Source organism: Macaca nemestrina, chromosome 7 (assembly GCF_043159975.1).
Source record: "Macaca nemestrina isolate mMacNem1 chromosome 7, mMacNem.hap1, whole genome shotgun sequence".
NCBI classification, from domain to species: Eukaryota; Metazoa; Chordata; class Mammalia; order Primates; family Cercopithecidae; genus Macaca; species Macaca nemestrina.
The window spans coordinates 176,836,865-176,864,396 of NC_092131.1; the positions used below are offsets into that span (position 1 = coordinate 176,836,865).

Sequence of the window (27,532 nt, forward strand, 5' to 3'; positions counted from 1 at the left end):
GAGGCTGAAGTTATGGTGTCCTTGGGCTGTGTTGTCATCTAGAGTCTCAAATGCGGACGAATGTGCTTTACTCAGGTCATTCATAGAATTCATATTCTTGTGATTTCAGGACTGAGGTCCTTGGGTTCGTATGGAAAGTCACCTGGAGACTTACCACAGCTCCCGGCCACTGCCCTCAGCTCCCAGAGGTGCCACAGTTCCAAGAAGCCATCTCCATTTCCTTGGCACATGGGCATTCCTAGCACAGCTGCTCACTTCATTAAGGCAGCAAGGAGAGCCCCCAGAGCACATCTGCTAGCGAGGCAGAGTCCTGTGCAATGTGCTAGCAAGGCAGAGTCCTGTGCAATGTGCTAGTGAGGCAGGGTCCTGTGCAATGTGCTAGCGAGACAGAGTCCTGTGCAATGTGCTAGTGAGGCAGAGTCCTGTGCAATGTAACGGGATCATGGAAGTGACGTCTGCCACCTTGCTGTACTTTATTGGTTGGAAGCAAGCCACAGGTCCTGCTCATACTCAAGGGTTGGGGATTAAATGAATATGTGAACACCAGGAGGTGGGGATCATGGAAGGTTTCTTTGAGTCTGTTGGTGACACATAATGTTTAAACAACTGAATTCACTGCTAACGGGAAATGTCAGGAAATTTCATATTAAAACTCTATGTCCCCAGATCTTAAGAAGCCTGATGCCAGATCTGCTTTTACATGACCAGTGTCAGTGTGGGCTGAGAAATAGCGGCTTGCTCTGAGCAGGTTCATTGTTACTCATCTCATCACAATCCTTTCTTGCTTATTGTGTGTTGCTGCTGATTATTGTCTTGCATGCATAGGTGCTTTTCACACATCTAGGTGCTTCAATGATTTGTGTTATCTGGCTGGCCTCTGGTCACATTTGTGTTTTTATAGCTCCTGGTCTATGTGTGATATTACTTCTTTCCTTGGGGATGCGTGCTCTTGTTGACTGTTGTCATTGCTTGTAGAATGCCAGTGATTGTAGGGAAGGTCATGATATTTTATCTTTGGCCCCTGATAAAGTAATTAGTAATTATGGAGTGATAAAAAGTAATAGGTAATTATCAAGGTCTAGTTTCGTGTGGGCCTTCTGCTTGTCTGTGGGCCCTCCCAGATTGGGCTCCCAGTAAGCCGACTGCTGGTCGTCATTGCCAACCAATATTCCTCTGGCTGAGGCCGATTCTTGAAGGCCATTTTCTTGTTATCAGAAGGTTGACTTATAGGAAATGTATTAAAATCTCCAAGTTATCTGTGTCTCACATAATACAGATATTCACCTGGGTCAAAGGCAGCCTGAGATTATAGCTTCATTGTCATAAAAATGTCAGCTAATCTCCCCAGTTGTTAATATCTCAGTACTCTTGGGAGACTTTGTTCATTTTAAAAATCAATTTTTGCTCAATGTATGCCAAACTTAGTTGACCTTAAAATAACACAGTAAGTAATCTGAGGTCATCCACAGCCTGTCATTCAGCAAGTCTGCTGCCTTGGGGAAGGAATGCCATTCAATATTTAGATTACATTTTCACTTCATTTATTATCTCTAGCTAGCAAAAGTCTTTTAGACAATGAGAAGGTGGCGTTCTTAGAGAGTAGCTTATGTCTCTGGTGCACTGCACACGTCAGCCCCGTGACGGGAACCAGGTAAGGAATCAAATGTCTGGTGATTCTGGAAGCTGGTTAATTTTCTCACCAGTGGAATGGAGCTTGTGTTTGGGGTCAGTCTTTGAAGATGTTCATGATTGCTCTAAGGCAGATGTTCACAAGCTCCAGATGCCTTTGCCCTTGGAGAGTGCTCATATTCATACCAGCTTCGGAGATGACAGCCTTCAAGAGGGGCTCAGCTTTCCTTCGGTGATACCACCCTGATTCCATCATGTCTAATTTCCCTTTGAGCAGGTGGCACCTAAGTTATTCAGTCAATAGCTATATGCACAGCCACATAGTGGCTCCGGGTTGTGCAGCTAATGTGACTCATAGTGACTGTGTAGAGGCTGTGCCTGGGGCTGTTCAGCCAGTCACCACCACAGTGATGCTGTGCACCCCTCTAAATGCTGTGCCACCTACTGTTCCAAGCTCTTTACATACTTAGAAAGGATCTGTAATTTGCCCAAGGTCATAACAATAGGAAATAGTCGAGCCAGTGTATGAACCCAGGCAGTGAGTTTCCACCACAATATTATACATAACCTTAAAAGGTTGAGTCTATAAGATCTGTTTGGCTAATAAAAAAGACTGAGATTCTGTTATTTGCAACAACACGGATAGAACTGGAGATCATTATGTTAAATGAAATTAGCCAGAAAGACAAACACCACATGTTCTTACTTATTTGTGGGATCTAAACATCAAAACAGTTGAACTCATGGAGATAGAGAGTAGAAGGATGGTTACCAGAGGCCGGGAAGAGTCATGGGGGATGGAGGGACGGGTGTGGGGATGGTTAATGGATACAAAAGATAGTTAGAAAGAATGAACAAGACCTAATATTTGATAGCACAAGAAGGTAACTATAGTCAAAATAATAGTAAATTTTAAAATAACTAAAAGAGTGTTAATTGGATTGTTTGTAGCACAAAGGATAAAGGCTTGACGGGATGGATACCCCGTTCTCCATGATGTGATTATTATATATCGCATGCTCAAAACATCTCATGTGCTCCATAAATATATACACCTACTGTATACCCACAGAAATTAAAAGTGAAAAAATATTTTAAAGATCTGTTGGCCAAATAATATAGATACAAACATTTATGTGCTCAACACGGTACTGTTTTATATGCGATGTGCCACAGGATAATCAGAGCAACTCTGTGGCAGAAGCCATTATTATCTTCTTTGACAGATGAAGAAAGTGAAGCAAAGAAATGTGATATAACTTGTTTAGGTTCCCACAGCTAGGAGTGGGTTCAAACCCAGCATCTGCACTGTTGTTAACCAGTCTGCCACAAATTATTCCACGTGTGGAGGAATTTTGCCTATGAGTCTGCTTTGCACTTGGTAAAAAATAAAAGCAATTGAGAGAGAAAAGCAACGCAACATGATTTCAGGGAAACCCCTCTCCTACAGAATGGAGGCGCAGACAGCCTGTGCCCTGGAGAAGGTCACTGCACTGCACACAAGGCTGGGCTGGCTCTGTGGCCTCCTGTTGAAAGCTTTACACCAATGGTGTCAGTAGATGGCCTGGTACAACTTTAGCTACTGTCTCGTACTCCACAAAGTAGATAAGTAGGTGACAATTGCATTTGAAGCTTAGTAAAGCAGCGGAGACCCCATTCACCCAGAGAGCTTCACTCACTTCCCCATGTAGCTCATTTTGGTATTTGGAAAAGATGCTGTGTTTAGCATGGAAAGCAAGCAGGGAAATTATTTCAGGAATGTGACGGTGGTCCCCAAAGCCAATCTGGCCCACCTCTAGTAAGATGAAGAGCAAAGATGGGCCTGGCTGGCAGCGGTGGTGTGAAGCTCAGGGGATCCCCTTTTTCCCTCTCCCTTTCCATCTTTTTCTGAGAAGCATATTACCCTCACATGCTGATTTTGCCTAATAGGGCATCTGTGAAGTCACTCTTTGTCAGTGAAACTTTAATTGAAGGTTGGAATATGCTAATGGGTAAAATAGGTGTGCCAATATGTTAGTGAAAAGAAATAGATGAGTTCTCATTCTTGTAGGTATCATATATCTTTTTGGCTATTGGACACTGTTATGGTCTGAATGTCTGTGTCCCTGCAAAATTAGTATGTTGCAACCTAACCTCCAAGATGATACTACTAGGAAGTGGGGCCTTTGGGAGGTGATTAGGTCCTGATGTTGGAGCCATTATGAATGGGATTAGTGCGCTTATAAAAGAGGCCTGTGGAGCTCCCTCACCCCTTCCAGCATGAGAGGACACAGCAGGTACTGTCTATGAGGACATCTGGAGCAGAGCCCTTTTTCCATGCAGGTGAGACGGATGGCTTTGCCCTAATTTACAGTGTGAGCCGGGGAAATGGAGGGAGAGACTAGGATGCCAATGACAGAGTCTTGACACAATGGGTGATTGCTGAAGTCTTCTTATCATTGATTAATCATCACGGCTTCCTGGCATTGCCTCCGTCTTTCAGAGCCTGACTCAGCACCTCTTGGCTTTAGATAACAGCTCTACCAGGGAAGCAGGGGACCCTGGGGGCAACAGATGTGGGTGCTTGAGCCAGCTTAGCCCCCCTCCCCAACCAGCTTGTTGGCTCAGGCAGGGCCCCGTAAAGGTTGTCTCTGCTTATAAAACCCTGGAGGAGCTGTTCTGGTTCCTTTGAAAAAATAGCCTTCGAAAGCTTGCCCAACCTTTTTCTTTTTCAGCAGTGCTGCTGAGACTACCTGTCTGATGCGTTATAATTGCGTTCACTCTAATTATGGCTACTGATTTCTTAAAAACCTCAGCGCACTCTGGTACTATTCTTCCTGCTTGCTTACTACTGTGTGGGATTATTTCTCTCCAGATGTTCATCAGACTTTGGCTTTTAATGACAGCAGCCAGTCGCATTTCCAAAACATCTTAATTTAATTATATTTCTCAAACCAAAGAGATGTAGTGTAATGATATGCCGAAAGACTTTTTATTAGTAAAAAAAGAAATATTTCAAATGAAATCTATCACTGTTTTTTGTAGACACTGTTGTACAGTGGAAGGTAATTCAAAGATAGGTAAAGAAATAGTGTCACAGAAAGATAAATATCGCATGGTCTCACTTATATGTGGGAGCTAAAGAAAAGCAGAGAGGAGAATAGAGGTTATTAGAGGCTGAGAAGGGAAGGGAGGAGGAGAGGGTGGGGAGAGGTTGGTTAATGCGCACAAAGTTATAGCCAAGTAGGAATGAGTGCTGCGGGGCAAGTATTGTTAGCAGTAATTTATTGCATATTTTCAAGAAGCTAAAAGAGAGAATTTTGAGTGTTCACAACACAACTGATAAGTATTTGAGGTGATGGATATGCTGCTTACCAGGATTTGATCATTACATATTATATACCTGTATTGAAGTATCACTCTGTATTCCATGAACATGTACAATTTTGTGTGTCAACCAAAGATAAAAGAAAAAACATAATAGCGTTGTTAGACATTAGCTTTTAACATTGTTCAATATTAGCGTTAGGTATTAGATATTAGTATTCTTTGTGGGAGCACTGTGTGCCTGAAAGGAAGACTGTCTCTCAGAGGGAAACAGAGACAGCAGCCACGCACCACATAGCAACTGGCCGCTGTCTGCCGCAAGGCTAGGCCGTGTGTGCTGTGGCACTCATGCTCAAGTCTGCTTGGGACCATTACAAACACCATATGGAACACCATCTTCAACTGTGTAGCCAAATGCCTCTTAATAGAATGAGGGCAGATAATATGACCTATTAGGAGCTTCCAAAGGGCATGTTCCAGTAAAAAAGGAAGAACTGCCTTATGCCAGCAACTCAGCAGAGATGATGGTTAGACGCAGCAATTGCTGATCACAGTACAGTTAAATGTGTCTTCCCTTAGCCCAGATCCACTGGGAGATCGGAGAGACACAATCACGTGCTTACAGCAACCAGTGGCGTGACATAAAACCAGTGAGTAGCAAGTTGAGAGAACAGGGCTTCTTTATTTTACACTTTGCTTACTAAATGCTTTCTGTACATTGTCTTATTGGAGCCTCACAGATATCCTAAAGTTAAATCATATTATCACCCTAATTTACAGATGAGAAAACTGGGGCATGGGGAGGCTCACTAACCTAGTCCAAGTTACCCAGCAGATAGGCAGGGGAGGAACTCCCGATTAGGTCTTGTCTGACTTGGTGAATCCGCCAGAACAGTTGACTTGCGTTCAGTCCTCAATCTTTCCCACTGACAGTAGCATCAGTACTGTTCTCAGAGTGCTTCTAGGCCTCTGACATCCGACCGTCTTCAGGAGAGCACTTCCTGGCTGTGGCTGTGGCTGCACTGTGGTGTGCCGTGGCCACCTGGCTGGGGGAGGCCGTGGGTTTCCCATGGAAGCGATGGGTGTCACTTCCAGGCCTGAGCACTGAATGCTGGGGCGAGGCCTTTCCAGGCTCCCCTGCCCTCTGTGGTGGTGAGTCATCTCCCCAAAGTGGAGCAAATCCAGCGTTGGGATGGAACAGCACTGAGCCACTGGGCAATAATGCTGTTGGCTGAGGCCACTGACCTTGCAGCCCCACCTCCTGCCGTAGTTTAGTTTAGTCCGCCATGATGGATTTGAGACAGGTGCTAGGGGTGGATGGCATAATGACCCAAACCCTGAAATGCAGCATTGGCTTCAGGTGACAGCGACGGTGAGGGAGCCCCGCGTAGGTGGAGGACACGGTGACCCTGGCATGTAGTGAGGTAGCGTTTGGCCTCAGGGGCAGTAACTTGGAAGTCAGGTCAGGCGCCTACAGACCTCATGGCCAGCGGAGAGATTGGAAAATAGATTTTCAATAGTATACATTGCTTGGTATTGACTGCATTTGGCAGGACATGAAAAGAAAAAGATGATCCTAAAAATCAAGTGGTTTCAGCAATTCCACTTGTAAGTGTATACACAAAAGAATTAAAAACAGGGTCCTGAACAGATCTGTGTATACCCATGTTCCTAGCAGCATTGTTCACAGTAATTAAAACTTGGATGCAACCCAAGTGCTCACTGATGGATGAATAGATAAAATATGATAGATAAATAGAATGGAATATGATTCAGCCAGGAAAAGGAAATTCCTGCACATGCTATAATATGCATGAACCTTGAGGATATTATGCTAAGTAAAATAAGCCAGTCAGAAAGACAAATTCTGTATGATTCTACTTAGATGAAATACTTAGAGTGGTCAAGTTCTTAGAGACAGAAAGTAGAATGTTGGTTGCCAGGGGCTGAGGGTGGGGGGTGGGAGCTGTTTAATGTGGACAAGGTTTCACTTGAGGAAAGTGAAAAATCTCTGGGGTCTCCTTGGAAGTCATGTCTGCTTTTAGGCAGAAAGCACAGCTTCTTCTGTAAATTCTAATTTCTGCACTTCAGGTTGGAGGGAGAAATTAAAGATATCAACGAACAGAGTGCCAGCCCCTACACCTTTATACCTGCATGGCCAACATGTACTTAAGCAGTGTTTGTTTGGTGACCCTATTATTCAGTTTTTCCCCGAGTCATCAATTTATTATTTTAAATAATACACATGTTTACAACAAAAATAGCCTTTGGCCTTGACAGGTCTGGACAGCACACAGTGGGCAGTGAGAATAGAGACCCCCTACTGGTGGGTGTGGAGGGTGGAGATGAGCCTGCTTTGTCTTGTGACCTGGCCACGTGGGTGCTGGTGATAAAGTATCTCATCAGTGGAAAATAGATTACAGAATGAGAAGTAGGAGATATGACCTGGGTATGGAAAGCAATAAAATGGACACATCTCATGCCATATAAAGGGAAACCTTTCATCCTTTAACATGTGGTTTGAGGCCAGGGATGGCGGCTCCCACCTGTAATCCCAGCACTTGGGGAGGCCCAGGAGGGAGGATGGCTTGAGGCCGGGAATTCAAAATCAGCCTGGGCAACATAGTGAGACCCTGTCTCTACAAAAAAGATAAAATGTGGTTCGTTTGCGACTAGTGCTTGGCCTCCGTATCTGGTGGAGGAGAGCTCCTGGCTGCTGTGATGCTGTGTGCTGTGTGTTGCTCTACCTTGAGGAGGGTGCTGGATGCCACAGATTTTCCACACATGTCTCGCTTCATGCATGATCAACCCATGAGTCAGTGCTTTAAGACATATCGGGTACAGGAATTATTTAAAATAATTGTCCAGAAGGCTTACTTTTGGGGAGATCCATTGAGTGAGTCATGTACCCTTGCCTTGAAGCCCATAATCCTGAGGTTGAGCTGCAGCCAGCATGGCTTCCCTTCTAGTGTGTGAATGTTTCACAGAGTATGTTGTCACTTGCATTGACACGTTGCTGATATTTTATATATTTGGATGCTGTGTTGATTAAGTAAGTGTAACGCTGAGCATTTGTAAAGCAGAACAATTTGACACAGTTGTTTTGTTAGAACTTGTCCACAACCATGGCAAGAAGGCAGAGATAGAAAGCCGAGTCCAGAACTGAAGTGACTTCTTCGCAGAGCCCTCTGGCTCCAGACAATTTCTGGAGTTCTCCTACTGTTCCTGTTGCAGGCTGTAGTTACCTGCCGGCAGAACGATACCGTGTGTCTCATTATTTGAGTGAGGTCAATTGGATATTTTTAATTGATTTTCAGTTTTGAATTTTATTTATAAAATGTAATTTATAGTGATGTGAGAATTAGAAGATATGGAATTTATATCTTAAGTTCCCACATACTTAGATAAAATTAAAAATAATTTAAGTCAATATTGGAGGTTTGGAGAATTTGGGGAGGGTAAAAATATACATAACATAGAACATGTATGCATATAACATAAAATGTATCATTTTGAAGGTATAGTTCAGTATCATTAAGAACATTCAGATTGTTGTGCTGTTATCACCACTGTTCAGCTAAAGAAATTTTCATCTTCTAAAACTGAAATTTTACGTCCTTTAAACAGTAACTTCCCGGTCCTTGCATCTTCCAGTCCCTGGCAACCACATTCTACTTTCTGTCTCTGTGAATCTGATTACTCAAGGTGCTTTATATAGTGGAATCATATAGCATCTGTCCTTTTGCTACTGTTTAATTACATTTAGCATTAATGTCTTCAGGGTTCATTCATGTCTTAGCATGTGTCAGAATTTCCTTCCTTTTTCAGGATGAATAATATTCATTATATGTATATGGCATATTTTATTTAACCATTCAATCTTAGTGGACACCTGGGTTGCTTCCGCCTTCTGGTTATTGTGAATAATGCTACTACGTGTACACAAATGTCTGCCTGAGTCCCTGGTTTCAGTTCTTTTGGGTGTACACCTGGAATTAAATTGCTAGGTCATATGATAATTTATATTTTTCTGAGGAACTCCCATACTGTTTTCTGTAGTGGCTATGCCATTTTACATTGTTATCAGCAGTGCAAAGAAATGCCTATTCTCCACATCCTCACCAACACTCGTTAGTTTCTGTTTTTGTTTTTTGTTTTTGTTTTTGTTTTCATAACAGCCATCATAATGGGTGTGAAGTGGTGTCCCATTGTGGTTTTGATTTGCATTTTCCTAATAACTAGTGATACTGTACAACCTTACATGTATTTATTGGCCCTTTGTATATCTTCTTTGGAGAAATACCTATTCAAGTCCTTTGCCCAGTTTAAATCAGGTTACTATTGTTGTTTTAAATAGTTGTTCTGTTGTGGTTCTTTATATATTCTGGATGCTAACCCATTGTCAAATATGTAATAATATGTAAATATTTTCTCACATTCTATATGTTGTCTTTTCAATTTGTTGATAGGGACTTTTGATGCATAAAAGTTAATTTTGATATAGTCGAAAGTATCTATTTTTTTCTTTTGTCGCTTTTGTTATGATGTCGTATTCAAGAAATAATTGCCAAGTTTAATGTCATGAAGCTTTTCCCCGACGTTTTCATCTAACAGTTAAGTTTTAGCTGGTATATGTAGGTCTTTGTTAAAATTTGAATTAATTTTTGTATGTGATATAACTCCCAACTTCATTCTTTTGCTTCTGGATATCCAGTTTTTTCATCACGCTTGTGGGAAGACTGTCCATTCTGCATTTAATGGTCTTGGCACCTTTGTCAAAAATCATTTGACAACATTTGTGTGGCTTTATTTCGGGGCTCTTTGTTCCACTGGTCTAGATGTCTGTCTTTATATAATTACCATACTTTTTTGATTACTGTAACTTTGTAGTAAGTTTTGAAGTCAGGAAGTATGAGACCTCCAGCTTTGTTCTTCTTCAAGACTGTTTTGGATATTTAGAGTCTTTTGAATTTCTATATTCTAGGATTTTCTTTTCAATTTATGCAAAAAAAATCATTGGAATTTTAATAGGTTACATTGAGTCTGTAGATCACTTTGGGTAGTATTGACATCTTAATATTAGATCTTTTGATCTGTAAACACAGAATCTTTCCATTTGTTGGTATCTTCCTTAATTTCTTTCAGCATACATATCTGTTGTCCATTGGTTCAGTTTATTTCTGAGTGTCTTATTCTTTCTGGTACTATTGTAAATGGAATTGTTTCCTTAATTTTCTTTACAGATTGTTCTTTGTTATATGAAAATATAACTGATTTGGGGGTGTTGACTTTGTATCCTGTCCTCTAACTTTGCTGAATTCATTTGTTAGTCCTAGCAAGTTTTTGTCTTTGTTATTATTACTATTTTTTGGTGTGAAGTCTTTAGGCTTTTCTGCATATAAAATCACGTCTGTGAAAAGAGATAATTTTACGTTTTCCTTTCCAATTTGTATACCTTTTAATTTTCTTTTGTTTCCTAATTACTCTGGCTAGAAATTCCAATACTACATTTAATAAAAGTGGTAAAATGGGCATTCTTGTCCTGTCCCTGATTTCAGAGGAAAAGCTTTCAATCATTCACTATTGAATGTGATGTTGGCAATGGGTTTTTATACATGGCTTTTTATACATGGCTTTTATTGTGGTACATTAGTTATCTTCTATTCTGAGTCTTTGAGTGCTTTTTTTCATGAAAGGGTGTTGAAGTTTGTCATATACTTTTTCTGCATCAATTGAGATGATCATGTGCTTTTTTTCCTTCATTCTGTTAGTTTGGTTTATTGCATTGATTCATTTTTATATGTCAAACTATCCTTGCTTTCCAAGAATAAACCATACTTTTTCATGCTCTGTGGTCCTTTTAAAGTGTTACTTAATTCTGTTTGATAGCATTTCATTCAGGATTCTTGTATCAATATTCATAAAGGATATTGGTTTGTAGTTTTCTCTTTTTAGAGTGTCTTTGTCTGGTGTTGGTATCAGGATAAACCCAACCTCGTATAATGAGTTTGTAAGTATTCCCTCCTCTTCAATATTTTGAAGCATCTGAGGATAATTGGTGTTAATTCTTCTTTAATTTTTAAAAAATTTTGTTTAATATTTTTGATGGACATGTAATTGTTATACATACAGGGTAAAATGCAGTTCTATTTTTATTTGTTTTGAGGAACATCCATGCTGTTTTCCATTATTCCTGTACTAATTTACATTTCCACCCCATCAGCAGTTCTCCTTTCTCCATATCCTCACCAGTATTTGTTATTTTTCATCTTTTTGATAATTGGGGTAAGGTGATATCTTACTGTGGTTTTGATTTTCATTTCACTGATTAGAGATGTCGAGCATTTTAAAAATATGTATTTTGGGCTGGGCACAGTGGCTCACACCTGTAATCCCAGCACTTTGGGAGACTGAGGTGGGTGGATCACGAGGTCAAGAGATTGAGACCATCCTGGCCAACATGGTGAAACCCTGTCTCTACTAAAAATACAAAAAATTAGCTGGGCGTGGTGGCTTGTGCCTGTTATCCCAGCTACTTGGGAGGCTGAGGCAGGAGAATCACTTGAAACCAGAAGGTGGAGCTTGCAGTGAGCTCAAATGGCACCACTGCACTGCAGCCTGGGCAACAAGAGTGAAACTCCATCTCAAAAAAACAAAAAACAAAAAACAAACAAACATATACACATATATATATATATAGAGAGAGAGGCCATTTTCATATCTTCTTTTGAGAAATGTATATTCAGGTCTTTTCACCAATTTTAAGTTGGATTACTTTTATTTTTGTTACTGAGTTGTTCAAGTTTCTTATAAATTCTGGATATTAGCCCCTTGTCAGATGTATAATTTGCAGATATTTTCTTCCATTCTGTAGGTTGTCTCTTCACTCTGTTAATTGTTTCCTTTGTTGTACAAATCTTTTTAGTTTGATATAATCCAGTTTGTCTATTTTTGCCTTTATTGCCTGTACTTTTGAAATTTTATCCAAAAAAAGTCCTTCCCTAGACTGATGTCATGTAGCATTTCCCCTATATTTTCTTCTAGTAGTTTCATAGTTTCAGGTTTACGTTTAAATGTTTAATCCATTTCAGTTATTTGTTGTATAAGGTGGGAGATAGGGGTCTAGTTTTATTATTCTGCCGGTGATTATCCAGTTTTAAGAGCAGAATCCTGTGAAGCCATCTGGTCCTGGGCATTTCCTTGTTTGGAGGTTTGTGATTACTGATTCAATCTTCCCAGTAGTTACAGGGTTTTTTTTTTTGTTTCTTTTTAAAATTTTTTTTTTTGTTGTTGTTGCTGCTGTCGTATTTTCTTTTTCTTCCTAATTCAACTTTGAAAGGTTGTATGTTTCCAGAAGTTTTCTATTTCACCTGGATTTTCTATTTATTGGTGTGCATTTTTTTAGTACTTTCTTATAATCCTTTTTATTTCATTAAAATTGGTTGTAATGTCTCTTCTTTCATCTTTCATTTCTGAGTTTAGTTGCATTTTCTTCATTTATTAGTCAGTATAGACAAAAGTTTATCAATTTTGTTGATTTTTTCAAAGAAACAGCTCTTATTTTGTTGAGTTTTTTTTCTATTTCTTCTTTCATTTATCTCTGTTCTAATCTTTATTATTTTCTTCCTTTGCTGTCTTTGGGGTTAATTTTTCTTTTTCCAGTTCCTTAGAGTGTAAACTTAGATTATTGATTTGAGATCTTTCTTCTTCTTCTTCTTTTTTTTTTTTTTTTTGAGACGGAGTCTTGCTCTGTCGCCCTGGCTGGCGTGCAGTGGTGCCATCTCGGCTCATTGCAAGCTCCACCTACCGGGTTCATGCCATTCTCCTGCCTCAGCCTCCTGAGTAGCTGGGACTATAGGCGCCGCCACCACCCATGGCTAATTTTTTTTTTTTTTTTTTTTTTTTGTATTTTTAGTAGAGACGTGGTTTCACTGTGTTAGCCAGGATGGTCTCGATCTTTTGACCTCGTGATCCGCCTGCCTGGGCCTCCCAAAGTGCTGGGATTACAGGCGTGAGCCACTGCGCCCGGCCTAGATCTTTCTTCTTTTTAATGTAAGCATTTACATCTCTATGTTTCCTTTTTAGTATTGCTTTTATTTTGTTCTGTAATTTTTTGTATGTGGTGTTTTAGTTTTCATTTACCTCAAGATATTTTCTAATTTCTCTTGTGATTTTTTTTTTCTGGGAACTGTTGGTTGTTTAAGAGTATGTTGTTTATTTCCACATATTTGCGATTTTTTTTTTAGTTTTATTTCTGCTTCAGATTTATAGTTTTCTATTATTGAGATTTTTTCCCTAAACCATAGAGAAGAGAAAAGTGAATATGATCATCCTTTCATCTTAACATACAGCTGGCTTTCTATTAGAAAGTACTACTTTTTTTCTACCAGCCTATTGAGAAGTTAAGATGTTTTTAAATAACAGATTCATGTTTTAAACATGCATCCTGAATTAATACCTGTGAATGTTCCGGTTCTCCACTTCCACATGCCTTTTCTAGTCAATTATGTATTATTAATGGAGACTCCCACTCCTGTGTGGTATTACACTCCCATTTCAGAATCACGGAGTGACTTCCTGTAGCCATTGCCCAAGGGGCTGGTGAGGCAGCCTGTGGATTACTTATGGCTCGATCCTGAGCTATGAATTCTCCCCCTCCTCTTTTTTTTTTTTTTTTCTGTTTTACGTATTTCCACCTTTAAAACAGGCTCCTACTGACATGTTTTTATCCTGACAAAAGGCTAGTTGCTCTGCTTCCAAGTATTTAATTTGCTTTCTAAAATCCAAATATGAATTTCTCTGGGAGAGCTTTTTATTAGTTCTATGACAATGAAGTTTTTCTTGATTAGGCAATTTGTGACAAGTTAATTGAATTTGTCACGTGCAAAGATGGAGACCAAATTGTTACAAGCTGCAAATGCAATTGGACTGTTAACTTCAACATGATAAATCATTTTTGTTGGTGTAAATGTCTAGGTTCATCTTACAGTATATACTTTTCAGATTTTATAGTTCAACAAGATCCACACACCTTAGTGGGTAAAACGGTTCTCACAGAGGATTAAACATTTGAAGTTCTTTGGACTTCTTGAACTTTATAATTGCAGAAAAATCAGTAATATTTTACTTATGAACCAAAGAGATTATCATGTAGCACCGTGGCTCCGGATTCTTAAGGTCTCTGTTCTCATAAGCAACGAGGGGAATTCTGTGCCCAGTCCTGATTTGTTTAGCAGATCTTTCAAAGTAGCTCCCCTGTCCAGTACTTAGTGTAGATATTTAAGGGTAATCATTGGGATGGATCATGTCTCAAAGCACGCTTTGAGGTTGTATGAGCTAGAGCAAATAATGTCAAATTTTTAGCACTGACTTGAGGGTTCTTGTGAGAGTTAAAGGAGATAAGGGAGGCCAGGTGTGGTGGCTCAGGCCTGTAATCCTAGCACTTTGGGAGCCCGAGGCAGGTGGGTCACGAGGTCAGGAGTTTGAGACCAGCCTGGCCAATATGGTGAAACCCCATCTCTACTAAAAATACAGAAATTAGCCAGTCATGGTGGTGTGCGCGTATAATCCCAGCTACTCAGGAGGCTGAGGCAGGAGAATCAATCAAACCTGGGAGGAGGAGGTTGCAGTGAGTTGAGGTCATGCCACTGCACTCCAGCCTGGATGACACAGCCAGACTTTGTCTCAAAAACAAAACAAAACAAAAAACAGTTAAGGGAGAGAAAGCACAGGGTTGTACCCAAAGCGGATGCTCAGAAAGCCCAGTTCCTCCCTTCCCTCTAATGGGAGCCTTGAAGAGCTGACAGCATCACGAGGGGTGGCAGGGAGTCCACAGCTCCGTAATGTCCTGAAGGAAGAGTAGTGGGAGGCTCCATCCTTTGAGCTCCAGCATGCCTTGCGAAAGGGGTGCTGTGCACACGAATTAAATATGAATGCAGTGATTAAACATTTTATTCTTTTTAAGGCTCTGAAGAGCTATACTTGTCAGAATGATTTCTGCACCAGGGAATCATTTAGATTGGTCTTCAAAGAGTGAAAATTTGGAACTGAGTTCTTTAATGGCCAACATGGAATGTAAAATTGACATATATAAGCTTTGAAAGAGTAATTTTCAAGAGATTTTTTGACTGCATGTTCTAGTACCCCTAAATTATGTCTGAACATAATTGAAAGCAGATTCAGATAAAGTGTAGGTTTTAACTTTGGAGGGTGGGAGGTGGCTGTGCTTAATCCATGTATCTTCTGTGTCTTACCAGCCTCTATTTAAAAGTGTGAGGGCTGGGGTGATCCTGTTTCAGGGATGGGATCAGCTGTGGATGACCGAGACCATTTCTCCAGCGGATGATCTCCCGTAATGTGATTGCAGGGCAGCCGCCTTGAATTCTGATTATGTGGAAATGGGCAAACTTTTTTTTTGAGAATGAAAAATAGCATTTCCCAATTATATTCTCTTGGATATAGTATTCTAAATTTACTCCCCAGCCTAGAAAGTATGAATTAATCCTGGATTCCTCCTCAGCCAGCTCAAGTGATAGGTCCCAACATGTCCCAATTCCAGCCCCCGAATGCTCCCAGGGAGCCCACCCTCCCGACCTCCCCTTTCTCTGATGACTGCCACGGCCCTAACCTAGGGGGCTCCCTTCTGTCACCCCCCCTCCAGGTCACTCCTCTGATTAAATACTGTAACGACTCCCACTTGCCTCTTCTCCAAGAGCCCACACCCACCAGGATGGACGAGATGCTTCCTTACCTGAATCAAGCTCCAGCTCTCACTGCTCCAGCCCAGCATCCTGAGGAGGTGGCTGACTCGCACCTGCCTATAAAAGGTTCCCTGTTATCTTATCGCCCTGGGTCTTTGCCTGGGCAGCCGCCCTGCTTTTCGTCCTCAAGATGCAGCCATCAATACCCCAGGAAGCCTTCTCTGAGCCCTGGCACCATACTTCGGCTGTTAGTTTTTCAGTACTCCTCCAGAGCATCTATTGAGAGCTGCCGTTGCATCTCTCTCCTACGCCGTGAACTCAGCAGATTCATCCCTACCACTGTCTCCAGTGAATTACACGTGGCCTAGCACATGGTGGGTGCCAAATCAAGGCTCCTGGACAAACAAAGGAACCTTTCTCTATAAGAACAGAGCTTGAGGAAACTCGTGATAGAATTGTGACCAAGAGAAGCAGTTGATGAAAAAGTCTCCAAATAAATACTGGCAAAATTCCCTTTCCAAATGTGAAAATACACCTGTGAAAAATCACATGATGTGATTTTTCTTTTAAGAACTAGATCAGTGTCCTTTTCATATTAGGTCTTCCACATGCCCTGCGTACATACTCTCTGGACAATGAACCCTAATATATAACATACCTTAATGCTGAGAGAAGTCATGTGACCAACTGTTTCAGAACACCGACTCTCTAATTTATCTCTGTTTTCAAACACGGAGTTCACAGGACTTGTCTCTAATTGTAGGGTTTTGTGGCTACATCCAAGGCACATGTGGTTTTTCCTTTCGTAAAGTGATAGATACTCGGTGGCAAATGCTCAGGTGACTTCTTGTCTTTCTCCCCTTTCTTTTGGTGGTGGTGGGTGGGCAAAGGATATTTTTGTTTTTGTTTAAGGTAAGTAAAGGTTTTCCCTTCTACTTGTTGATCTGCCTCTCCAGGGGCTGTGACAAAGTCTTTTGTTAGGATTTGACACCTGTGCACCCATCAAGGAAGGTGATGCAACAGCACTTTCAAAAATATCTTTACGTTTTCTAAATTTTACTTTGTGCTCATTTAACTTGTTATTCCTACCCTGTATTATTGTAAGTATTTTAAAGCATAACAACAACAAGAATATTATAATTTCCTTAATCCTGTGTCCCAGTGGCAACCACTTTCAACCTTTTCAGCTATTCTGATATTTATGTCTGTAGTTCAGAATAATCTGCATATCCTACTCTTCTAATCCAACTTTAGACACAAGCAATTTGTCTTCTTATAAGGGTTGCTGGGGACTGTGGGTTAATCACAGCGCTTTTCACACCCCCCTAGTAACTGCATCTAAACTGGGTAAACACAAATAAAGGCTTTTTCTTCTGACCGTGTAAATATGGTTCACTCTTGGGCTGTGATATAATATGTAGCCCAAGTGTAATATAATATCCTTTCTCATCCAACTGTTTTTCCTTGGACTCAAAATGGGCACTTTTTTCCCAATGTTCTTGGAATGCATCACTAAATCTTCCTACAGCCTCCAAGAGTTTGTAAAATACAGAGTTCTTTACACGTGAGTTCTGCGTGCGGATTATCCTTCCACCTTTTAAGTGTGTCCTGCTTCCTGTGCACTTGGAGTGCCCCCTTGGATGCCTTCATCTGGACACCTTCCTTCACCCTGAGGTGCTGGACACCCTTGGTGCTAATCTCAGGCTTTCCTCATCCTTGGTTATGCTCCATTGTAGGGTGGAAAATTATTATCCCTCAGGATTCTGAAGGCATAGTCCCATTGTCTTTTGGTTTTGCCTGTTGTGAGTCCTATATCATTCTGATTCATTATCCATTGTCTTGTTTTTCTTCTCTCTGGAGGCTTTGGGAACTTTTCTTAATTCCTGGTGTTGCAAAATTTTACTACAATGTGGATTGAAATTGTTTTTTCTCATTCACTTTCTCTAGCGTTTTAGGAGCTTTTTTCTGTCTTGAGTGCTGTATAACTCAGGGCTCTCCAGAGAGGAAGACCTAATAGGGGATGGATGGATGGATGATAGATAGACAGATAGAGAGGTATCTGAGAACTGGTTCACAGGATTATGGAGGCTGAGAAGTCCCGTGATGTGCTGCCTGCAAGCTGGAGGCCTGGGGAGTATGGCTCAGTCCAAGCCTGAAGGCCTCAGACCTAGGGAAGCTGATCGTGTTACTCTTAGTCAAGGCTGCAGGCTTGAGAAACTGGCGGGCTTGGTGGGGCAGAGGGGGCATGGTGCAAGTCCTGAAGTCCACAGGCTGGAGAACCTGCCATGCTAATGTTCAACTGCAAGAAAAGGAGCTTCAGGAGAGAGAGAGAGAGAGAGAGAGTGAATTTGCTTTTCCTCTGCCTTTTGGTTCTCTATGGGCCCTCAGCAGAATGGATGGTGCCTGCCCACATTAGGTGGTGAGGATCTTCCTTTCTCTCTTCACTGATTCAAATGCCCATTTCTTTCAGAAACACCCTCACAGACACACTCAGAAGGAATGCTTTCCCAGCTCTCTGGGCATCAGTAAGCCAGTCAAGTTGACACATAAAATTAACTCTCACAGGTACTTACTTTTTCTGAAAATTTTTTCCAGAAATTCTCTATCTGCATTTTTAAACATTATTTGTGATACTGTAAAATACATATTTGGTCTATGACCCTGTTTCCTGGCATACAACTTCCCAAATCCTTAGAATCTCCCAAGAAATGTCTTTTGTATGCTGATGAGCTGACTGATGGCTGGCAGTCCCTAGGTAGGTTTAGGATGGGGCTGGTGACCAGAAAGATCAAGGCAGTACTAGAGGGTTGGGACTTTTAGCCCCACCCCGAACCACCGGGGAGCAGAAAGGGGCTGAAGGTTAAGCTGATCGCCAATGGCCAATGGTTTAATCAATCATACCCACATAGTGAAGTTTCCATAAAAACCCAAAAGGATTGGGTTCAGAGAACTTCTGGATAGGTGAGCATATGTAGGGCCCCGGAGGGAGGCGCCAGGGAGGGCTCGGAAGCTCCACCCCATCTCAGGCCTTGCCATGTGCATCACTTTATCTATATGTTTTGTAATATCCTTTATAATAAGCCAGTAAAGGTAAGTTGCACGGAGTTCTGTGAGCTGTTTTGGCACATTAACCAAACACAAATAGGGGGTTGTGGGACTCCTAACTTGAAACTGACTGGGGGCCTGGACTTGTGACTGGTGGCAGGTGGGGGGCAGTCTTGGGGACTGAGCCCTCAACCTGTGAGGTCTGGCGCTGTCTCCAGGTGGACAGTGTCCATAATTGGATTAGAGGACACCCAGATGGTGTCCATTGTGGGTTGCTTGCATGCTTGTTGAGGGGGAGAAATCCCTACACATTTGGGCAGAGAAGTCTTCTTCTTGTTGTGGAGTTAGAGAATATAAAAAGAAATTTGAGTTCAGTGTTTTTATCTCAGTATTTAATTGATAGTTTTATTATTTTATTCCCATTTTCCCCTCCTTTCTAGAACTGATATGAACTGGGAATTGGACCATCAGCTAATATTCTTTTTATTAGTCCTTTAGCTTTTTTTAAATTTTGTTTTACCTTCTGTGGAATTTCCCCAACTTTAATTTACAAATTTCTATTGAACTTTAATAATTTTTCTTATTATATACACTCTAAGACTTATTTTCTTGCTGATTGTTCCTTCACAATAGTATCTTATTCTTGTTTTATGTATGCATTGACTTTCATCTTTTTGAGATTGTTAATTTTATTTTAATATTCTGTGCTGTATGTTTATTCATCTGTTGATTTTGTTGTCTGTTTCATGGTTCTGATTCTCTGATTTTTGACATCTCGTTTATATTTAAGAGTGAGGGACTGAAAAGGTTAAAATGCCTGTGTGTGAGAGCTTTACTGTAAGGTTAGCTGTCGCCATTCAGATTTTCTCGGGGTGGAGTCCAAGACTGTCAGCCTTTGTGTGGTTGCTTCTTTGTTATTGATGTTCTGTGGTTCCCTGTGCAGAAAAGTGGGTTCAGATGCCCTGCCTGAGAGGTGGCGTTTTGGGTGGAATAGTGGTGGATAGAAGCTTAGCTTCTGACGTTAGAGGTAGTGTTTTGGGTGGAATAGTGGTGGATAGAAGCTTAGCTTCTGACGTTAGAGGTAGTGTTTTGGGTGGAATAGTGGTGGATAGAAGCTTAGCTTCTGACGTTAGCCCTTGTGGTTGTGGGAGAATAGATAATTATTCCTGTAAAAAGCCCTAGTTTACTGAGAAGCAGCCCTCACACACCATAAGAATTAGACCTCTTTGTCTAGTTATTTGCTTTGATCTCAAAAGACAGTAAGACATCTCTTATTTCCACAAAAAGGGCCAGATTGTTACAGCCCAGACTAGATCCTAGGTTCAGCTCTAAGGTGCCGGGAAGATTGGGGTGTCTGTTTTTTTAGGTATTCACATTTCAAGGAGGTAGGAGCTGGCGACATTGGAGATATTTCCAGGGCCCTCTGGCTCCAGTGAGATTTTATTCACACATCAAAAGATTGGATTTAGGACTCAGGTCTACTGCATCTTCTAGGAGACTCCTTCAGGAGGTGCAAAGGAAAACTGCCCCCTTCCTGTTCATAAGCAAAGAAAAATCAGTTTTCTCGTCCTGTACCTCTGAGGTGTCCAGGTACTCATGTAGGACAGATGACTTGGTGTCACTCTAGGGATAAGGTCTATGTCAGAAAGGGAGGGGAGTGGCAGTTAACAAACTTCTTCTTTACCATAAAGTATTAAATAAAAAATGTGTCTCTCTGATCCTGCTGGTCCTGAACAACATGTAGCACATTCAGGATATGGTGAATGAAGACCCGACTGAAAACCCAGCAAGAGGACTGCAGAGGAATCAGTCTTGTATTCTCTTTTGGAGATCTGTGTCGCCAATGCACTGCCTTTCCTGGGCTTGTTGGCCATTTCTGCTGTGTGCTCACCCATCTCTCATCTGTCTTTGCCATTGCTTTCTGTTTTCATATACTTTAATGGGTTTTAAATATTTCTAGTTTTATTTCAGTTTATAATCCTTTTTCTTTTCTTTTTTTTTTTTTTGAGAAAAGGAGTGAGTGAGTGGAAAAGTTTTTACACGTTCACCTTGATTTTAAAAGTATTTCAGATGTCCTCTTTTTAATTTGAATTTACGTTCAGTATTTCACAATTTATAATTTCATAATGGAACTCGAGTTTAACTCATTATATAAAATCCATATAATTTTTCCATTTTTCTTTGATAATTTATTCATTTATTATATTTTGCTCTGATAAATACCACCCCCGTGATTCAGTTATCTCCCACCAGGTCCCTCCCACAACATATGGGAATTGTGGGAGTACAATTCAAGATGAGATTTGGGTGGGGACACAGAGCCAAACCGTGAGCACTTCAAATGAGTTTACTGTGCATGACTTTCCCCTTGGTCAAATTTAAATGGCAGTATTTTGGGCAAGTCAGTCTTCCCTACACACCAGTGTGCTTTACCACTTCAGTTTATCCCTTCATGTTCACAGGGAAGGGTTACTGAGGATGTGTTTGTTTATTTGTTTTGTTTTTTTTTTGAGACAGTGTCTTGTCTGTTGCCCAGACTGGAGCGCAGTGGTATGACCTTCCCAGTAGCTGGGACTACAGGTGTGTGCTACCACATCTGGCTGATTTTTGTAGCTTTTGTAGAGATGAGGTTTTGCCGTGTTGCCCAGGCTAGTCTCAAACTCCTGGGCTCAAGTGACCTGCCTGCCTCAGCCTCCCAAAATGCTAAGATTACAAGCATGAGCTGCTGCAGCTGGTAGGATGAGTATTGGGATTTATTTATGTATTTGTTTATTTATTTTACAGTCAGTGTCTCACTCTGTCTCACTGCTGCACTAAAGTACAGTGGCACAATCATAGCTCACTGCAGCCTTGGTCTTCTGGGCTCAAGTGATCCTCCCACTCTAGCCTCCCCGGTAGCTGGGACTGCAGGCATGTGCCACCACGCCTGGATAATTTTTAAAATTTTGTAGAGATGGGGGTCTCACTGTGTTGTGTAGGCTGGTCTAGAACTCTTGGCCTCAAGGAATACTCCTGCCTGAACCTCTCTAAGCACTGGGATAACAGGTGTGAGCTACCTTATCTGGCCGGGTTTTTTTTTATAAGAAGCAACAAGAGAGTGTAGTGCAACCCTGCCGTAAAGATTAGATTTGTCTCAGCAATGCTTGTCAGTTATTCTCACAGGTTGACATTTATTTTATTTATCAAATGAAAATTTTACCAAAGAATGCTAGCAGAGAAAAGCAAATCAAGTCATACATTCTCAATTCTCAATAAATGGAAAAGCCCAGGTGACAGGGTGATATTTCTCAATAGCATTTGAGACGATGCTGTGGAAAGCTGCGAGTATATATTTTCTATAGACTTGAAAAATGACATTCTGCTAAAGCTGGAAGGATGTTTTGGGGGGAGTGACCATAACAATAATGTAAAATGTTACATGATTCACTTTGAAATGACTGTTTCTAAAATAACAAGTTGGGTTGCTAACCAGCATTGGGTTCTTCTAAAAAACTGATTTGGATGTTTTTGTGTCCCTCTCTCAATCAATTCATAAATTTGTTGACCTTGAGGTTTGGTGTGATGAAGATAAATACACCTTCGTAGTGTAGAGAAATAACTAGAAAAGGGGAAATTTATTTCTCAGATGAAAGATAAGACAATATTTTGTTACTTTTTGGAAGATATTTTAACACAACCCAGATTGCCATTAACAAGCTTTATGAAATATTAAGAACCCTAACAGTTGGTAAGAAGAATAGAGGAGTCAAGACCCACATAATTAAGATACTCTTCCAAAAAAGCAATGACAATGCTAACGACAATTGGCAAATCATCCTTTCAAAAATTTGGAAATTAACTACAGGCTTGCGATAATCTAAGTAGCATTTATTCAAGTAAAACATCTCAGTCTTGGGAAGAACAGTGGCTGTGTGGCATCTTAACTTCCCTCACTTTCATGACCCCCTCCCCAGCTCTGAGATATCCTTGAAAACCAGCAGCCCACAAATCATGCTGAAAATCAGCAGCCTAGTAGCCCCTGGAGGAGGCAGCATGGGTCTGTAGTTCCCCTAAAGCAACATTCTTAGAGAATTGTCATTATTCAAACTGTCTGGTAGTTCCCAGGAAGCCACCATTCAAAGGGCATGTCTTTATTTGACCTGAATCAGCGCTCTCCAAGTACAAACAGTCTTTTCTTCAGGAGTACTTGTTGAAAACAATTATTTGTCACAACACCTGCCTTAGATGGCAATACAAGTTGGGGGAGAGAAAGCTAACCAAAAAAATTCAAAGGAAAAGCTGAGGAGTGAGATGTGCATAAGGGGTCTTTGAAAATAGAGAACATATTCCTGGGGATCTAGAAGTTTACGTGTGTGGCATATGTGCAGGGCTTTGGGCATGCCCCGTGTTACTTGCACACCCAGAAAATCCCTAAGAAGGCCCTGTGCTCTCACTTATGACTGACCTTGGAATGCTGAGTGAATGCTAATACAGAATTGTAACATACCTATGTGAGAATTGAAGGTGTATTCCCGAAAAGGGTACACAGAGCAACTTGGCAAAGGCTGGGAGATTTATTACTTCTAGGCATTTAAGAAAATTTCTGCCCAACCACTAACTTAGTTAGCTAAGGTGTCAATAGCCACACATAACAAAGAATACGACCTTTACAGAATTAGTTCAGAAAAGCTATTAACAAACAAACAGAAACAAATACAGCAACAAGAAACAGGAACAACAAACCCTGGGAGAAAAAGGAATTTGATACCACAAGATTTGCCACATTATGTTACTTGAAATGCTCTGTTTCCAACCAAACATTGTGAGACAAACTAAGGAAAAATGAGGAATGAACCATATGCATGGAAAACACAGTCAATAGAAACAGTCCCTAAGGAAGTTCAGTCATTGGACTCCCTAGACAAGGACTTTAAATCAGCCCTTAAGAACATTCTACAAACTAAGAAAACCACGTATAAAGAACTAAAAAGGACCGGGCGCAGTGGCTCACGCCTGTAATTCCAGCACTTTGGGAGGCTGAGGCGGGCAGATCACGAGGTCGAGGGATCGAGACCATCCTGGCTAACACAGTGAAACCCCATCTCTACAAAAAAATACAAAAAAGTAGCTGGGTGTGGTGGCGGGCACCTGTAGTCCCAGCTACTTGGGAGGCTGAGGCAGGAGAATGGCTTGAACCCAGGAGACGGAGCTTGCAGTGAGCTGAGATCGCGCCACTGCACTTCAGCCTGGGCAACAGAGCAAGGCTCTGTCTCAAACAAACAAACAAACAAAAACAACAATGGCAAAAACTAGTAAAGGTAACTAAAAAAGGTAAATACAATTTCCCCCCATATGAATTTATTCTTATTTGTTTTATTTTTTCTCCTATCAAAATTAAAAACAGCTGCATAAAGCAACAATTACATTCTCTGTTGATGGACATCATAATGTAAAATGATTGAGTTGGTATCATAACAGCAGAAAAGTAAAGAGGGATGGAGCTGTATAATGCAAAGTTTTTATAAATTGTTAAAATTAAGTTGATTATGCGAGCTAGGTTATTGCAAATTAAGATGTTATTTGTAATTCCCAGGGCAGCAACTAAGAAAATAACTAAAAAATAATGTAGTAAAATGAAGTACAAGGGGATTAAAATTATACACTATAAAATATTAATTTAACACAAAAGAAGGCAATAGTAAAGGAATAGAACAAAAAAGACATGACATATAATAAATAGCAAAATGCAGATATAAATTCTACCTTATTCATAATTACATTAAATGTAAATAGTTTAAATGTTGCAGTGAAAAGGCAGAGATTGGCAGAATGGCTTTTAAAAAATATGACCCATATATATGTTGTTTATGAATGACGGTTTCAATTCAAAGACACAAATAAGTTGTAAATGAAAGGACAGAAGGAAGATGTACCTTGGCAACAGTACTAAAAGAGAGCTGGGGTTGCTCTATTAATATTGGACAAAGTAGACTTTAACACTACAGGAGGCAAAAAAGATATACATATATCTTATATGTGTGTATAATGTTAATGTATATAAGTTAATGTATATAATGAGAAATGAGTCAATTCATCAAGAACACATAATAAATATAAACTTACAAGCACCTAAACAAGAGACCCTTAAAATATATGAAGCAAAAATGGACAGAATTGAAGGGAGAAATAGATAATGCTAAAATAGTGGTTGACTTGTTCAATACCTCAATTTCAATACTAGTAAGAACAAGTAAAAGATTAACAAGGATAGAATATTTGAACAACACTCTAAAACAACTAGACCTAACAGACATCTGTACAACCCAATGACAGTGGAATACATATTCAAGTGTATTGTAATTCTCCTTTATTCTCTGGGTGAGTGGGGGACATAATTGTATATTATGCCATTAAATAAGTTTTAAGAAATTTGAAATAATTGAAAACATACTAAGTGTCTTTCCCATTCAAAATGGAATGAAATGGGAAATCAACAACAGAAAGAAATTTGGAGAATTCACAAATATGTGAAAATTAAACAGTATACACCAAAATAACAAGTGGGTCAAATCAGAAACCATAAGGAAATTGGAAAACACTTTGAAATTTAAAAATACAGAAACACAGTATGCTAGAACTTATGAGATGCTGCAATGGAAGTGCTTGATAAATAGATAGTTGCAAATGCCTATTTTTAAAAAGTAAGATTTCAAATAAATAACTTTACCTTTCTCCTTAAGCAACTAGAAAAAGAAGAGAAAAATAATCCAAAGCAAGCAGAAAAAAGAAATAATAAAGATTACGTGAGAAATAAATGAAAAAAGAACAGAAAGCAATAAAAAATTAACAAAACCAAAAGTTGGTTTTTTGAAAAGATCAACAAAATTAGACAAACTCTTTGCTACACCGATCAAGAGAAAAAGAGAGTAGATGCACATTACTTAATTAGGAAATGAAAGAGGAGACACTACTACTAACTTCATGGAGGGGGGTAAAAGAATTACAAAGGAATATTTTGATTATTAGATTATAATCTATAATATTTAGATTATCACCTAAATTAGATGCAATTAATTTATTAATCTTAATTAGATGCAATAAACAAATTTCTAGAAAGACACAAACTACCAAAACTGAATGGAGAAAAAGTAAAATCTAGAAAGGCTCATAACATAAAAAGAGGTTTATTTTAGTAACCAGAAATCTTACCATTGAGTAAACTGTAGACCTAAATGGCTTTGCTAGTGAATTTTACCAAATCTTTTAACAAAGCTTAACACTATTCTTTGACAAGCTTTTCCTAAAAATTGAAGAGAAAGGAATGCTTCCAAGCTAATTGTATGAGGCCAATATTATCTTGATCTCCAAGCCAAAGATATCACAAAAAATGAAAACTACAAATCAACACCTCATACAAATACAAATACTGTTGCAGAGATTCTCAACAAAACACAAGCAGTCTGAATCCAGCAACGTACAATATTGATTATACACCTGTGACCAAGTAGTATCTAAAAAATGCAAGGATGGTTCAACATAAAAAAATCATTCTATGTAATACTCTGTATTCATAGAATAGGCACAAAAATAACAATCATCGCTATGGGCAGAAAAAAACATTTGACAAAATTAAGCATTCTTCCGTGATATAAATATCCAACATACTAAGAACAGAAGGTAACTTCCTCAACCCAATAAATGTAATCTATGAAAAATCCACAACTAACATCATACTTAATAATAAAAGACTAAAAGTGTCCATCCTAAGATCAGGAACAAGGTAAGAATGTTGCTGTCACCATTTCTATTCATAATTTTATTGGAGGTTCTACCTAGTGCAGTTAGGCATCTATTAATAATTAAAATTATAAAAGTCATATTTTTGGAAAGAAGGAAGTAAATTTATCTTTATTTGCAGATGACATGCTCTTGCATATAAAAAATTAAAAGGATCTACCCCCTCCAAAAGACATTAAAATAATGAATGAGTTCAGCAAAGTTGCAGGATACAAGATCAATATAAACAAAACATATTGAATTTTATACATTTGCAATGAACACTGAAAATTAAGAGAATAATTTCATTTACAGTAGTATCAAAAATGTTAAAATATTCAGGAATAAATTTAACAAAGTAAGCATAAAAGATTTATATACTAGGAGCTAAAATATTATTGAAACAAATTAAAAATCTAAATAAATGGAAAGACAACTCATGTTCATGGATTGGAAGACTTAACATTGTGAAGATGGTAATAGCTCCAAATTGATCTAGATTCAGTAGAATCCCCGTCAAAATCTCAGCCTCCTTTTTTTGCACAAATTGACAAGCTACTCCAAAAATGTGTATGGAAATTGTAAGCAATCCATAATAGCAAAAACAGTCTTGCAAAATAACAAAGTTGGAGGATTGGCAATTTGCATTTTCTGAATCTACTGCAAAACTACTGCAGTTGAGACAATGTGATGCTGGTAGTAGGATAGGCATATGCATAAATGGAATAGAATTGAACATCCAGAAATAAACTCTTACATTTATGGTTGTATCACATCTCAGATTCTCTTGTAGAACCTCTGGAAGGAGGACAGCCCTGCCAACACCTTGATTTTTGACAAGGGCTCAAGATAATTTACTGGGGAAAAGTGGTCTGGCTTTCCTCTAGGCTTTTGTTTCATTTGAAACAAGGATAAGCACCATCCGGACAGCACCTACCTGAGAAGCTAGCCGTAAATACTCAAAAGGATAAAGTTTTAAGTGCTTGGTTTAGAATTTAACATATACTAAGCAGACATTTATTACTACTGTGTGATCTTGGGCAAGTAGATTAATCTCTGATTTTCAGATTTACTGTGCGTAAAGTAAGTGTAATATC

The 27,532-nt window shown here is 39.7% G+C and overlaps 1 protein-coding gene and 1 long non-coding RNA gene across 9 annotated transcripts in view; one reads left to right on the forward strand and one right to left on the reverse strand.

The window, feature by feature from the left end:
- Window positions 1-27,532, forward strand: part of LOC105497446 (gamma-aminobutyric acid type A receptor subunit gamma3) — a 560,409-nt gene that overhangs the window by 157,208 nt on the left and 375,669 nt on the right. The gene's annotated exons all lie outside the window — the stretch shown is intronic.
- LOC105497443 (uncharacterized) overlaps window positions 8,043-27,532 on the reverse strand; it is a 29,799-nt gene continuing 10,309 nt past the window's right edge. For 2 of the 4 annotated variants that reach the window (XR_011606291.1, XR_011606290.1), the window contains exons 5-6: window positions 15,686-15,752; window positions 8,043-8,180 (exon numbers count right to left, since the gene is read on the reverse strand). This is a non-coding gene — a long non-coding RNA (uncharacterized lncRNA). Of the gene's footprint in view, window positions 8,181-14,709; window positions 14,845-15,182; window positions 15,319-15,685; window positions 15,753-27,532 lie in introns of those variants that run through there. The other 2 variants (XR_011606293.1, XR_011606292.1) reach the window with 2 other exon arrangements.